Source organism: Gopherus flavomarginatus, chromosome 1, assembly GCF_025201925.1.
Source record: "Gopherus flavomarginatus isolate rGopFla2 chromosome 1, rGopFla2.mat.asm, whole genome shotgun sequence".
In the NCBI taxonomy this organism is placed as follows: Eukaryota; Metazoa; Chordata; order Testudines; family Testudinidae; genus Gopherus; species Gopherus flavomarginatus.
In genome coordinates, this window is record NC_066617.1 from 17,143,422 (window position 1) to 17,157,603 (window position 14,182).

At 49.3% G+C, this 14,182-nt stretch overlaps 1 long non-coding RNA gene across 1 annotated transcript in view; it reads left to right on the forward strand.

The window, feature by feature from the left end:
- LOC127043219 (uncharacterized) overlaps positions 1–12,244 on the forward strand; it is a 39,067-nt gene extending 26,823 nt beyond the window's left edge. The window contains exon 3 of the long non-coding RNA XR_007772183.1: positions 11,290–12,244. This is a non-coding gene — a long non-coding RNA (uncharacterized LOC127043219). The remainder of the gene's footprint in view (positions 1–11,289) is intronic.
- The last annotated feature ends 1,938 nt before the right edge of the window (positions 12,245–14,182 follow it).

The following is a 14,182-nucleotide window of genomic DNA, read 5'->3' on the forward strand; positions in this document are numbered from 1 at the left end:
TGGAGCTGATGAGATTATTCAGATGAGTAAAGTAAGTAGGATTTGGTCCATCATTTGCACACTCACCCACTGCTGAGAATCCACCTGCAATATCCAGAGTGTGTTGCATTTTCCTATGACGTCTGAATTTCTATGTTTCATTGCTGTGTGATTTGACTATTATTAGAAGCAATGATAGTTTAGAGGCTGTTCCCTTGTATATGCAATGGTGTGATAGTATATTATAGGCCAAAGGTGGCAAAGATCAGGAGAGAAAATTGCTAATAGGTTCTGTCATTTATGGTATCAGAGGTAGTTTTGAGTCTCATACTTACTGAATGTAAGCAAAACCACCTCATCCACCCACAGTCGCTAAATATTTAGTCATTTTTAACAAGTTAAACAAAGCCCTTTGATTGGATTTATGCTAATGGCTCTTCTGTCAGCATTTCTAATTCATTTACATTTCATTATAAAATTGCCTGTGTACATTTCTGATCCTCACTAACACCATTAGCAGAGAAAGGAATGAGTAACAGGTCACAGATGCCACAAGATGGCAATAGTTAAGAGCAATTTGTTTCAGTAAGAAGTGATTGGATTCTCCAGCAAATTTGTGCCTTATTTAGAAGGGCACCATGCTGTAAAGGTCTGATGCATTAACCTTAGCACTAACATCACATTTTTCCTTTGAAAATCTGAAAGTAATGTCTGTAAGGTGAGTCTCATTTTTCTTCCCACTCCTGATAGGGAATCAGAGGCACGGCACAGGTAAGTGAGTTGCCCGAGGTCAGTAGCAGAGCTAGGAATAGAAGCCACCTCTCCTTGCCTTGTGTTTTATCCAACAGACCATGCTGCCAAATCTATGCGGAGGGCTGGTAACTTTGGGACACGAGTGAGTAACATTCAAATGAGCAGCATTAGCACAGCCCATTGCAGCTACCCTCAATGCAGTTACCCAGGGGGTGAATCATGGGTCCTAATTTTCCTAGTCTAGACCTAATTTAAGGGTATGTCCAGATTGGTGGGTAGTGATCGATTTATTGGGGATCGATATATTGCCTCTTGTCTAGATGCAATATATCGATCCCCGAACATACTCCCGTTGACTCTGGAACTCCACCAGGTTGAGCGGTGGTAGCGGAGTTGACGGGGGAAGCCGCGGCGGTCAATCCCACACCGTGAAGACGGGATGTAAGTTGAAATAAGATACGTCGACTTCAGCTGTGCTATGTGCTATTCAACACCCCCCACCCCATCCAGTGTAGACCAGGCCTAAGAAATCATGTACATTTTGGCTTTCCCTGCAGATTATCTGGCTGTAAGCTCACTTGTGCTCCTAACAAGACTCATCTGGTCCAGCTGTGAGGGTGTATCACTCGGAAGAGCTGTACCTTGCTGTGCAGGATCCTAAGTTGACATCAGAGTGAGAAGGCGACAGAAAAGCTCTGCATTTCTGTGCCTGGCCTTTGAACCTGACACACCGTTACAGCAATATCCACATTTATGCAGTGCTTAATTTGTGCTGGACAGGGCCGGCCGTAGGATTTATGGGGCCCTATGCAGTATTATTAAACTGGTGCCCCTATGCCCCATGGCAGCCCAGGCTCGCATGTGTATTTTAGATGAGGGGGGTCTTCTGAAGGATTTATTTGTAAAAAAAACACAATATGTCTGAAGATCCAAGCATTTAAGGCTAAAGATGAATGCTCAGATTGTGCATCTAAAAATCTATGCAAGGATTTTTTAGAGATGTGATTTTGTAAACTTCAGCAACACACTAACGAAATATTTTTAAACAAATTTTAAACTAAGGTCCTGTAGACTAATGTGTTCTGAGTAAATATTACAGTCATGCACAACTGTTTTTATCGGTACACTCAGAAACTGACAGCATATACCTGGGGGTTGGCAAATGCCTGTTAAATGGATTCGTTACCCCTTGAATGGCTCTTGACTAGTTTCAGCGTTGTGCTAATAGGTCTGGCAGGCTGGATGCTTTTTCACTTTTAAGTACTAGATCCCCCCCAGATAGCCAGGGCTCCAGGCACCAGAGCTCCAAGCACTGCCTGGGGCTGCAAGCCATGGGGGGTGGGGGGGGTTGCGCTTCCGGTTCCTGTGAGGGCGGCAGTCAGGCAGCCTTCGGGGGTGCACCTGCAGGAGGTCTGCCGGCCCCACAGATTTAGCGGCAATTTGGCAGTGGGTACGCCGAAGCCGCGGGACCAGCAGACCTCCCGCAGGCAAGCCGCCAAAGGCAGCCTGCCTGCCATGCTTGGGGCTGCAAAAAAGCTAGAGCTGCCCCTGCCTCCAGAGGAAGACTCACCAGGCTGCAGCAGCCAGCTGTGGTGGGAGCCTGCAGGAAGGGTCAGAACAGGGATAGGAAGAAGCAGCAGGGTGGGCACTAAGACCCAGGGGTGCCCCAAATGTTCTAGTGCCCTATGCAGCCTCATATGCCTAAGGATGGCACTGGTACCAGAGCTTGGCAGTTCATTGCCCTGGCACCTCTGGGCTTGCTGCATCAGTTAGGAATGTAAAAAAAATCACTTGAGCCCCAGCCATGGGTGCTGACTCTGTGGGTGCTCCAGGGCTGGAGCACCCATAGAAAAAAATTAGGAGGTGCTTAGCACCCACCCTCAGCCAAACTCCCACCTCTCCCATCTCCCGCCCCCAGTGCTTCTTGCCTGCCACGGGCCTTGCTGATCAACTCCTCCCCCTCCCTGTTCCAAGCCTGTTCCAAGGGATGGGGCACGCTCCGGGGAGGGGGCAGAACTGGGGGGGAAGAGGCAAGGTGGGGGTAGGGCCTTGGACGAAGGGGTGGAATGGGGGCAGGGCCGGGGGGGACAAGGCAGGGTGGGGGTAGGAACTTGAGGGAAAGGGTGGAGTGGGGATCCGGGTGGAGCAGGGGCGGGAAGGGGCAGGATGGAGGCTTGGGGAAGGGGTAGAGTGGCTTGGGGTCTGGGTGAGGGGGTCGAACTGCCTGGGTAGAGAGCAGGACCTGCTCCAGGCACCGGCGCAGCAAGCAGGTGCTTGGGGCAGCACGTCTGGCTCTTTGGTGGCAGGTCCCTCGGTCCCTGTCGGAGGGAAGGACCACTGGGGTGGCAAAAACGCTGGAGCCGGCCCTGGTAGAGAGGAAGTCGGTGCCTGTGGCCCCAGCACCTCTTTCGTTAAAAATTATGCATTGCATTTAAGTGACCCAGGTTTGGAGCCTCCTGGCTTTTGAGTGCCACATAATAGCATGTGATAAGAGTGGAGATGAAAGGAGTGGGGGGAGGGGGATCTATTTCTGGAAAGAGAGCATGGGAATCTAATATAACACTTACAGTTTGTAAAGAGGTCAGTCTTGTCCTGGATATGGGCTAAAGGCTAATTATAGGACATAGCTAAATCAGTGTTAGGTCCTGAGCAGCCTGCACATTGCAACCATGTTGTAGCTGAGGGTCTCTGGCATAGGCGGCAGGTTTGTATAATCTTTGGTGGTGCCCCAAATGGTGGTGCTTGCCCTCCCCCGCTCCCTCCCTGTAAGCCGATATAAAATGAAGCTACATCGCATCGGCACCACAAGATTACAAGGGTCAATTAAAAGTGGAAAGTCAGAAGCAGCACTTGCCTGCTTCAATATACAATATTATATTTTGTTGCACCTGTTGTGACAAAGTGGGAATGTTCTTAATGTTTTCTCTGAATACTGTGGGTGCCTCAGTTTCCCATGCAAGGTGTCAACTGAAGGTGTTGGGGACAAAGAGATCAGGTGGCCCCCTTGTCCAAAAGAGACACAAAGGCTAGAGGAGGGAGTGTCAGTTTGGAGTTGGCTGGGGAAATGGGGAGAGGCCCAGAACTTGGGTCTAGGCTCCCCACCCTCCACGATGGACCTGACTGAGGGGTCCTGTTTTCTGTCCCTACAAGCTCTGTTTTAGACTGTAATCCTGTCGTCTAATAAACCTTCTGTTTTACCAGCTGGCTGAGAGTCACGTCTGACTGCAGAGTTGGGGTGCAGGGACCTGTGGTTGCCCCAGGACTTGCCTGGGCAGACTCGCTGCAGAAAGTGCACAGTGTGGAAGGGCATACTGAATGCTCTGAGGTCAGACCCAGGAAGGTGAAAGCTTCTTGCCCTGCAAACAGTATGCTTAGAGAGAGGAGGCTCCCCCAGAGTCCTGACTGGCTTTGTATGGAGTAGTTCCAAAGCATCCCAGCATCCCCTTCTACACCATGTGCTTCCCGGAAGTTCTCACAGGCACTGACACTCCCTCCTCTGGCCTTTGTCTATTTTCCAGGCATTAGGAAGCCACCTGATCTCTTTGTTCTCCAACACCTTCAGTTGGCACCTTTCAGGAGAGCGGCCCAGGCCATCAGTTGCCTGGAGACAGGGTTTTGGCCATTCTCTGTGCAGGCGGCATCACACTGGCCCTCTAGGGCTCTACAACAATCACACACCCTTATCCCACCATCTAGATCCTTGAGAAATGCATAGGGGAAACTGAGGCACCCACACAGTATTCAGAGAAAACATTAAGAACTTCATAACACCTGTATATGACTAGTTATATACTTTAAAGGGTGTAAAATAATCAAGTATTGTGCTAAACACAATGATACTCCAAACTGACCACCAAATTTAAGTTGCACATTTTTCCCCTCAAGTGAGGGCTCTGGGGTGGGGGTGGGGATGAGGGGTTCACAGTGCAGGAGGGTGCTCAGGGTTGAGGTGCTGGGGGCACAGGCTCTGGGGTGGGGCTGGGCTGGGGATAAGGAACTTGGGATGCAGACAGGCTTCCCCAGGGCTAGGGCCAGAGAGGACTCCTCCTCCTCTTACTGGCAGCAGCAAGCTCCAGGGAAGGGACCCCTTCTCTCCCCCGTCTACCCCTCCGCAGCACACTCACTCTGCACCACAGTCATTGCACATGCTCCTAGAGACTCTCTCAGGTCCAGAAAGCCGACTCGCCTCCTCTATGGTGGGTACCGGGGCAGGGGGGGTTGCCATCATGTGTGGCCTCCCCTGCTGTTGCCCATGGGTATCGGGGGGGTGGGGGAGAGAGCTCCCAAGCCCGTGTGTGCCTCCTTCCCGCTCCCCTCTCCCTCTTCCCCTCCCCCGGTGCTCCAAGAGGCTGCCTGCCCCTGATCTCTATAGCTTTAGGCAGAAGCAGCACAAACAAGGAAGAGAGGCACTGGCTGTTTTCTTTCAGGCAGAGAAGCTCCTAGGCGGGGGCAGGGCCCGCTCCAGGCAGGCCAAGGGAGAAACCCAGCTCCAAATATTGATGGAGCACAGCCCTCAGCCTTGAATATTCCTGGTGCTTGAGCACCTTGAGCCCAAGCCTGCCGCCCCTGGCCTGGACCTAGCTCTGTTTGTGGTGTAGATGGGCCCTTAGTAAAAAAGCACTTTAAAGTGCCACGTGCACCAAATCACTAGCTATTTTACTGATTCATTTGTTTATTTTTTACTGAAATACTCCTGTTTCAAATACAACTGTGACACATCCCAAATATGCAACTCTTTGGCACAAAAGCTGGGCCTGGAACAAAACACTTGGCTGAGTGTCTGTTTCATATCTAAGGGAGGAGAATCCCAAATTCCTCCAGCTTCATTAAAGGCAGCTTACTGTTTAGTAAACAAAATGGCTGAGTGCATCGAGCACTGCCCCGGGGCCTCGGGAGACCTGTGTGTCATTCCTGGCTCTGACACTGCCCTGCTGTGTGCCTTTGGGCAGGTTGCTTCTTCCCCTGGGGCTCAGGTTCCTGATCTCTAAACTGGGGGTATTGACATGGACTCCCTTTGTAAAGTGCTCTGGGATCTATGGAAGGTAACTGCACTATAAAAGTTAGGTTTATACTAGTAGTTTTCAAACTTTTTTTCTGGTGACCCAGTTGAAGAAAATTGTTGATGCCCACAACCCAACAGAGCTGAGGATGAGGGGTTTGGGGTATGGGAGGGGCTCAGGGCTGGGGCAGAGGGTTGGGGTGCAGGGGTGAGGGCTGCAGGGCTGAGGGATTTGGAGTGCAGGAGGGGGCTCCAGGTTTGGGGGGGCTCAGGGCTGGGGCTGGAGGTTGGGGTGCGGGAGTGAGTAAGGGGTCTGGGCTGGGGATGCAGGCTCTTGAGGGGGTCCAGGGAAGAGGGGTTTGGGGTGCAGAAAGAGGCTTTGGGTTTTGGGGGGCTCAGGGATGGGGCAGGGGGATTGGGGCATGGGGTTGGGGCACAGGCTTACTTTGGGCAGCTCCCAGTCAGCAACACAGCAGGGGTGCTAAGGTAGGCTTCCTGCCTGTCCTAGCCCATGGACCGCACTGTGGCCAGCAGCAGGTCTGGCTCCTAGGCAGAGGTACGCAAGTGGCTTTCACCCACAGGCACCACCCCCTCAGTTCCCATTGGCAGAGCCAGTGCTCGGGGTGGGGGGCAGCACACGGTGCCCTGTGGCCCCCTCGTCTAGGAGCCGGACCTGCTGCTGGCCACTTCTGGGGCACAGCATGGTGTCAGAACAGGTAGGAACTAGCCTGCCTGAGCTGAGCACCACCACCGATGGGACTTTTATTGGCCTGGTTGGCGGTGCTGACCAAGGCCGCCATGACCCAGTGCTTTAAATTCCATGACCCAGTACTGGGTCACGACCCGCAGTTTGAAAACCTCTTGTTTTTACATTATAATAGCAACATTTTTTCCTAGCTAGTGCCGTGTTGTGAGTGGAGTTGTCATTGCTGGGCTCTGGCCCTTTGTAGTCTGACTCCAATCACTGACACAGTGGCTTGACAGGAGACAGCGAGCTGGTAAATGCTGGATTTTCAGCCTGAAAACTTGCATGCAGAAGTTATTGGAAGCCTCAGAAGAGTGTTGTCCATCTAGGAACAATTCACTATAGGCCTGACTGTGCAGCCCTTACTCACAATGGTGAGTCTGTAAGTCACATGGATAATCCCATTGACTGGCAGTCTGGTCTCCTTAGGGGGGTGCCAGACTAGTCCAGGAAAGGGGAGAAGCTGAGAAAAGAAGAGGAGTGGGGACAGGGAAAGCTGCAGGACCCAATACACCCTCTCTCAGCTGCAACCATGGAGATCTGCTTCCACTGCTGTGAGTAGTTCCTTGCAAGCTACCCAACTCCCTGCTCCCAGCCCGGCGCTTAATGCAGCCAGCCACAGGATTGGCTCAAATGGACCTTCTCTGCTTGCACAGTGCTCAGGTCAGTCGTAAGTGGTACCAGCCCATGTCCCCCACTCTCATGCTAAGCTGCATGTAACCTGCCAAGCTGGAGGGATGGGAGAAGGGGAGCTGGAGGGACAGGAGCGGGGAAGAGATTAAGTGGCAGAAATATAAAGCCAAAGGGGAGAGGTGTTGACTGTCAGCCAAGGGGATGTGACTAGAATCATAGAATATTAGTGTTGGAAGGGACCTCAAGAGATCATCTAGTCCAACCCTCTGCTGAAAGCAAGACCAATCCCCAAATAGCCCCCTCAAGAATTGAACTCACAACCCTGGGTTTAGCAGGCCAATGCTCAAACCACTGAGCTATCCCTCCCCTCTGGCAGACAAGTATTCAGGAGAAACTGATTCATTCTCTGGCCCCCACCATGTGGTTTGAGTCAGGGCTTCAAAGGTTAATGTCCCTGCCATCTAGGGCCCAGCGAGTCACTGAGTCCAGCTGCTACTGGTATGGGTGCTGCAGCTGAGGCAGTGGTTGAGCCAGGACTCCTGAGGCTGCGCTGTGCTCTAGCTGCCAGATAAGACAACTTCCCCAGGGGACTCTCGAGAAGTTAACTGAAAAGCCCACCGCTATCGATCGCCTTCAGTAAAGGCTGACAGCGAGCACAGTACGGCAATAAATGATCAGTGCAAAATCTGTTAGCGCTCTAGGGTTAGGCACAATTGATGCTATTGAGGTTACGCTGTCAGGAAGGCAATGACTTTAAACACACACAAGCCAGGAAATGAAAATGTTCCCATGGTTACAGTATTGTATGTAGTTTAGGTTAGTTAATGTGCTGACTAGTTAGGCTGTTACTGTGTATCTTCAGAGAGCTCTGCCTGTGCAGTGCAAGTGAGTTACTGTAACTGGGAGAATCATAGCGTTGCACTTTGAGAAGCAAGTGTTTTTCCATCGTGTCTCAGTGATTTCCATCTCAAGTGTCTTTATTTTCCATGCCAAAGACACTGAGCCAGATTCTCAGATGGGTAAATCAGCATAGTTAGATTGAGCTCAATGGAGCTACCCTGATTTACAATAGCTGAGGATCCAGCTGACTTTTTCTATCTGCCAACCCTGCAAACTGTACCTCATCCAGGAAACTCAGCATCAAGCCTATAACGTTTCTCTGAGCTTTAGAATTTCTCTCACTTAGGTAGGGCCGGCTCTACAGTTTTCGCTGCCCCAAGCAGCGCACTGAATTGCCGCCACAGGCGGCGGGGGCAGTCCCAGTGCCCTTAGGGTGGCAGGCACGTTTCCACGGTGCCAGCAATTCGGCAGCAGCTTCTATGTTTAGCTGAAGCCACCGCGGACAGCTAAACATAAAAGCTGCTGCCGAACTGCAGCCACCATGGAAATGCGCCTGCCGCCCTAAGGTCACACGGACTTCCCCCACCACCCGTGGCGGCAATTTGGTACACTGCTTGGGGGCAAAACAACAGGGACTGCCGCCCCTTGCAGATTGCCACCTCAAGCACCAGCTTGGAATGCTGATGCCTGGAGCCAGCCCTGCACTTAGGGCAGGTCTACATTATGGCAGGGATCCACGCTCTGAGATCGATCCATCAGTGTTGCTTTAATGGGTCTAGTAAAGACCCGCCAAATCGACAGCCGATCGCTCTCCGGTAGACCCCTGTACTCTACCCCTGACAAGAAGAGTAAGGTAAGTCAACAGGAGAAAGTGTAGCCCCCGTGGTAACTCGACCTAAGGTACGTCAACTCCAGCTACATCATTCATGTAGCTGGAGTTGCGTAGCATAGGTCAGCTTACCGTGGTAGTGTAGACATAGCCTTAGAAAGAGATCCAGTCTTGATTTAAAGACTTCAAGTGATGGAGAATCCACCACATCCCTGGATAACTACGGCTTATCACCTTGCAGTAAAAATGTGCCCCTTATTTCTAGTCTGAATTTGTCTAGCATCAGCTTCCAACCAGAGCCTCATTATGCCCTTTTCTTCTAGATTGAAGAGCTGTCTGCAGAAACGTCTTCCCCATGTACTTGTAGACTGAGCAAGTCAACTCTTAACATTCTCTTGGATAAACTAAATAGATGGGGCTTTGTAAACCTCTTACTCCAGAGCCTTGTCTACACTGCAAAGTTAGGTCATCTTAACTACATTGCTCAGGGCTGTGAAAAATGCCACACCCTGTGCAACATAGTCAAGCTGCCCTATGCCCTGGTGTACACACTGCTAGGGCAACAGAAGAATTCTTCAGTCAACCTACTACTGCCTTCTGAGTGGTGGATTAACTACAGTGACCGAAGAACCCCTTTGGTCACTATAGTAAGTGATTTAGGCTCCAGTGGTGCAGTTAGAGCATTTCTAGTGTAGACATACTCTGCACCTTGCATCATTACTGTCACACTTTTCTGGACCCTTTCCAATTTGTCAACATCCTTTTTGAAGTGTGAACACCACAACTGGACACAGCATTCCAGCAATGGTCGTACTAATGCTGTATATAATGGTAATACTACTCCCTATTCCTGCTTGATACTCCTCTGTTTACGTGTCCATGGATCTCACTCACCCACTTAGCTACAGCCTCAGCAGAGGAGCTCCTGTTCGTCTCATGATCTACCACGACCCCCAAGTGCTTTCCAGAGTCATTGCTGCTTAGGATATGGTCCCTCCCATCTTCTCAGTGTGGCCCACATCCTTTGTTCTTGACCCTGCCTTTGGCTGTGTTAAAATGCATATTACTCCAATGAGCCCACCTTACCAACCAATCCAGCTCAGCCTGCATAACTGACCTGTCCTCATTATTATTTACCATATGACCTGGTTTTGTGCCAGCTGCGAGTTTTACCAATAACTTTATATGTTCTTACAGATCATTGATAGACATTGACTAGCAGAGGGCCAAGAAGAAATCTGGACCATACCCCTGCTGCCCCCCCATGACGATTCCTTATGTACAATTACTTCTGTGATCTATTAGTTACAGTTTTAAACCCATTGTATAAAGGCTACATTGGCTTTGTGGCATGCTAAGCTGAGAGGCAGGCTAGGCTCTTTCTTTCTCATGCAGCCACGCTAGCACTAAATGTTCTGCAGGCCAAATTATGGCCACAATGTTACATGTGTGCAACCTCAGCAGTTTTAAAATTGCATCCTCAACACCATTACCTTGGGTGGGTGGAATATTATAAGTGCCTTTAGCAAATCCCGCTCCTTACATCAAACCTAGAACTTTTGCATTAAACGTGGGCCCTTTTTTTTTGTCTTTGTAAGCCAGGTGTGATCCTTGGCAGGGAGAATGTGCAGTGCTAGTGATGGGAGGTCCTAATGAAACACAGCGGGACACGCCGTTCAAAACGGCTGCATACGTAGTGGTGGTCCCGTCTAGCTGCAGTATTAGAATACACAGTGTGCTTCAAATGGGAGCTACTGCAAATGCTATGAGAAATGTTAGTAAAGAGGCTGCTGAAGATCCAGTTTACTCTCTGACCAAACTCTAGTAGTACTTACTGTGACATCGTACTGTCAGTGTGTATTAATTATCACACACACACACACACACACACACACTATTAACTTCAATTAGGGAAACTGCCCTCTTCACAATTTCCCTATGGCCCCATTGTGCAGCTCTGGTGAGCACTTACCGACCCAGATAAAACCATTGACATAAATGGGAGTAGTCGCATGCGTGAGTGCTGCCCAGCACAAGCAAGGGGTGCACAACCTGACTCTAAATAAGAGGTTGAACTTTTATTTTCAAAGAGAAACAAAGATTCACCAGTAAAAATACATACAAATCATTATTGCCTTGTTCACAGCAGCGATTGAACACAGGCAATGCCGCTAACGGTTTGCTGTGTTTTTTACTGACACATAGTTTGACATTTGATTTGCCTTATCTTTATTTAGGGCAAGAGAACGTGGGCTATTCTTGTACGCCTCTCACTCAGCATATAGGCTGATCCTGTCCATAATTTTAATATGCTTGCTCAGTTCAGTAGGCCAGGTTCACCTCCAGTGTAACTCCAGGAAAGTCCATTGGGTGTCATCAAGTATAAATTTGGACCATCTTGTTTGCTTCTCTCTATCAACATTCTCTTGTTAATGATGGCTAAGGCCCAATACAGCTTTCTAGAAGACTGATCAAACCCTACGTGGATGTGCTCTGTTTTGTGTATTTCAGAGTTGGCCTCCCCTCATGATTGCTGCTGTTGTCTCATTGTGCATAGGTGCTGGAACTAGAGGTGCTGTTACCTAGCAGCTCTGTGTTCTTGGGGAACCAGGGCACAGTACCCAGCCTGTCTGACTCACAAAAGACCTTCCCCCCTCAGCCTCTGCTTGAACCAAAGACGATCAGAAGACAGACTTACAAAAAGCAATGAAAAGGCAGGGAGAGACCCACCTAAACACCCCCCCCCCACTCCCCAGACAAGGGGAACAGGATTAAGGAACCTCCCCTAACCTCATTTGCATCTATTGCCTCATTAGCATACAGAATGGAGAACAGAGATTCCAAGGTAAGAACGCACGGAACTCTGGGACCGGAAAAGCAGGGAAGCATTGCATGATGGGGAACCTCTGCTCCAGATGTAAATGAACCCACACCTGCATTGTAGTTATCAGACCAATTCTAGTAATAAATCCTTTATTGGTATTCAAAATAGCAAAGGTCCCTAATTGCATTGTGGGCTCCCTCCAAGGAACTCTGCCCAAAGCCAGGAATGATCAGCTCCCATTGTCTAGCCTGAACAAAACAACTTTGGTATGCTCCCTTGAGCCACCAGTTTATCCATAAACAAATCTAGTGTTCTCCCTTGAACTATTATTGTTTCTCTACAAAAAACCTCTACCCATGCTCAAGTAAGTGTTCTGATGCCTGGATCCAAAATCTGCATCAGTTCCATTGGGACTTCATCTTCTGACTGATCATGCTGGGAGCTCTGCCTGTCTCCAGCACTCCGGACCCTCAGCTATCACCACCACCTGGGACCAGCGAACGATTCCAGCTTCACGGAGTGGTGAGAACCCAGCTCTCTCTCTCTCTTGGTATAGCCTTCGGACCCTCATTTGTGTGATCAGTTATAGTTTTCTAAACCTGACTTTTATAATCAAATGTAAGTTAGATTTAATATTATCACGGTTTTTGTTTGTTTGGCACCCCTTGTATGGTTATTACCTGGCAATAAATAACTATCATGGTTAAGCTGGTTGCTTCTTTCTCTCTCTCTGCAGCAACGCTCCTCACACCTAAGCTAAATATCCCTGCAGCGCCCAAAAATCCTGTGGGGTTAGCTCATCAAGTGGGTTACTACTAAAACAATTGTAACATGAAAGTGTGGATAGGGACGTGCACAGCTTGGGATATATGAGGGTGGCAGCTTTGAAGTGCTGCTCGACCCAGTCTGCTGAGTCCAAAGGCATATAAGGGTGGTAGACTGAAAGTGCTGTTCGACTCAGCCTGCTCAGTAATACTCTATTCCGGTGCGGTGCTCATGGTATATGAGGGTGATAGCTTGGAGGTGCTGTTTGACCCAGCCTACTGAGTCCAGGGACATATAAGGGGTCAGCTTGGGAGTGCTGATTGACCCGGCCCTCTCAGACATGCTCTGTTAGTGTTTGTTAGTGTGTGTGTGTGTGTTTGTCTGATTCTGGGGCTGGAAGAACCCAGCCCTGGGGAAGCTAGATCCTGCAGGATAACTCCATGGGGAGGAAACTTGCAGAAGGAGAAGTAGAGCTCCTTATGAGAACACAAGTGACACAAGCAGTACATTGATAGAAGCACAGACTTCCCCTCCCCAAAAGAGTAACCCTAATAAATGAGCGTACTCCAAAGTAACGGGAAAAGCTGGTAACAGTCCTGGGGGTGCTGCCGCACATAGGTGCTGGAACTAGGGGTGCCAGGGGTGCTGCCACACATAGGTGCTGGAACTAGGGGTGCCAGGGGTGCTGCCGCACATAGGTGCTGGAACTAGGGGTGCCAGGGGTGCTGCCGCACATAGGTGCTGGAACTAGGGGTGCTGCTGCACCCCGTAGCTTGAAGTGGTTTCCATCATATACAGGGTTTACAGTTTGGTTCAATAGCTCTCAGCACCCCCACTATAAAGATTGTTCCAGCACCCCATCACTGTATGTTGTCACGTATGAAAATCTCAAGAAAGACAATTCTGAAAAAAGAAAAACTCTTTCCAGTGCTGGTGTTAAAGGTAGAGTGTAAATCATAGGCCGGAGATGGTCTTCTTACGCTTGGAAGCTTGCTCATTTCCTTCTTTGCCCGAGGGTGTTCTTTCCCCATTCCTTTTGCTTATAAAAGAAAATTCATCCTGTCTCGCATCCCTTGCTGCATCCTGTCTTGTTGTAGGGTAAATTAGTAAATCTCACCATGGACATAGACGCTAGTACCGGGACAGGCTCTGTGTCTGGTGATCTCAGCTCCTTACTTTAGTAATAAGCCTCTTTGCTGTCTCTGGGCATCACTGCTGTCTGCCTGCCATTCAAACATGCCTGTTCTTACCAATTATGAAGCTAGAGGCTGCTCTAAACCTATTTTGGGATCTACACTACAAAGTGTGTTCGAGCAAGGACAACAGATTAGAATATGGCAGGGAATAGCTGGGACAGCTGAGATCTTAGTGTGGTAAAGTGCTATAGCTGACTGAAAAGTTTGAGACTCACACATCCTGCAAAGCTCTTACTTAAAGCTGTGCGTAAGGACCTGCAGGATCAGGGCCGAGGATGGCAAATATTATGCAGGCCTGATAATAATTTAGTTGCTGGTCTTTGTGTGTATACACACAGATAGCCCCAAACACACACACACACACACACACCGTATGTATATAACAACACATATGACAAATCATTTCTCATCCTATTAGGAACCTTTAATTGTGCCTGTGTATCATTTTGGTGATTTCTACCACTGTCTTATTCTAGATTCTGTTTTGTCCTCAACATCCTTTATGTTGCTGTTTTTAACACAACTGTTTCGGCTCTTCAGGTGAATGCAAAGTTTCCCCCTCAATTGCGTGGATTTAACATCCTTCCAAACTCTACTACTGATAACTCTAATGTCTTTA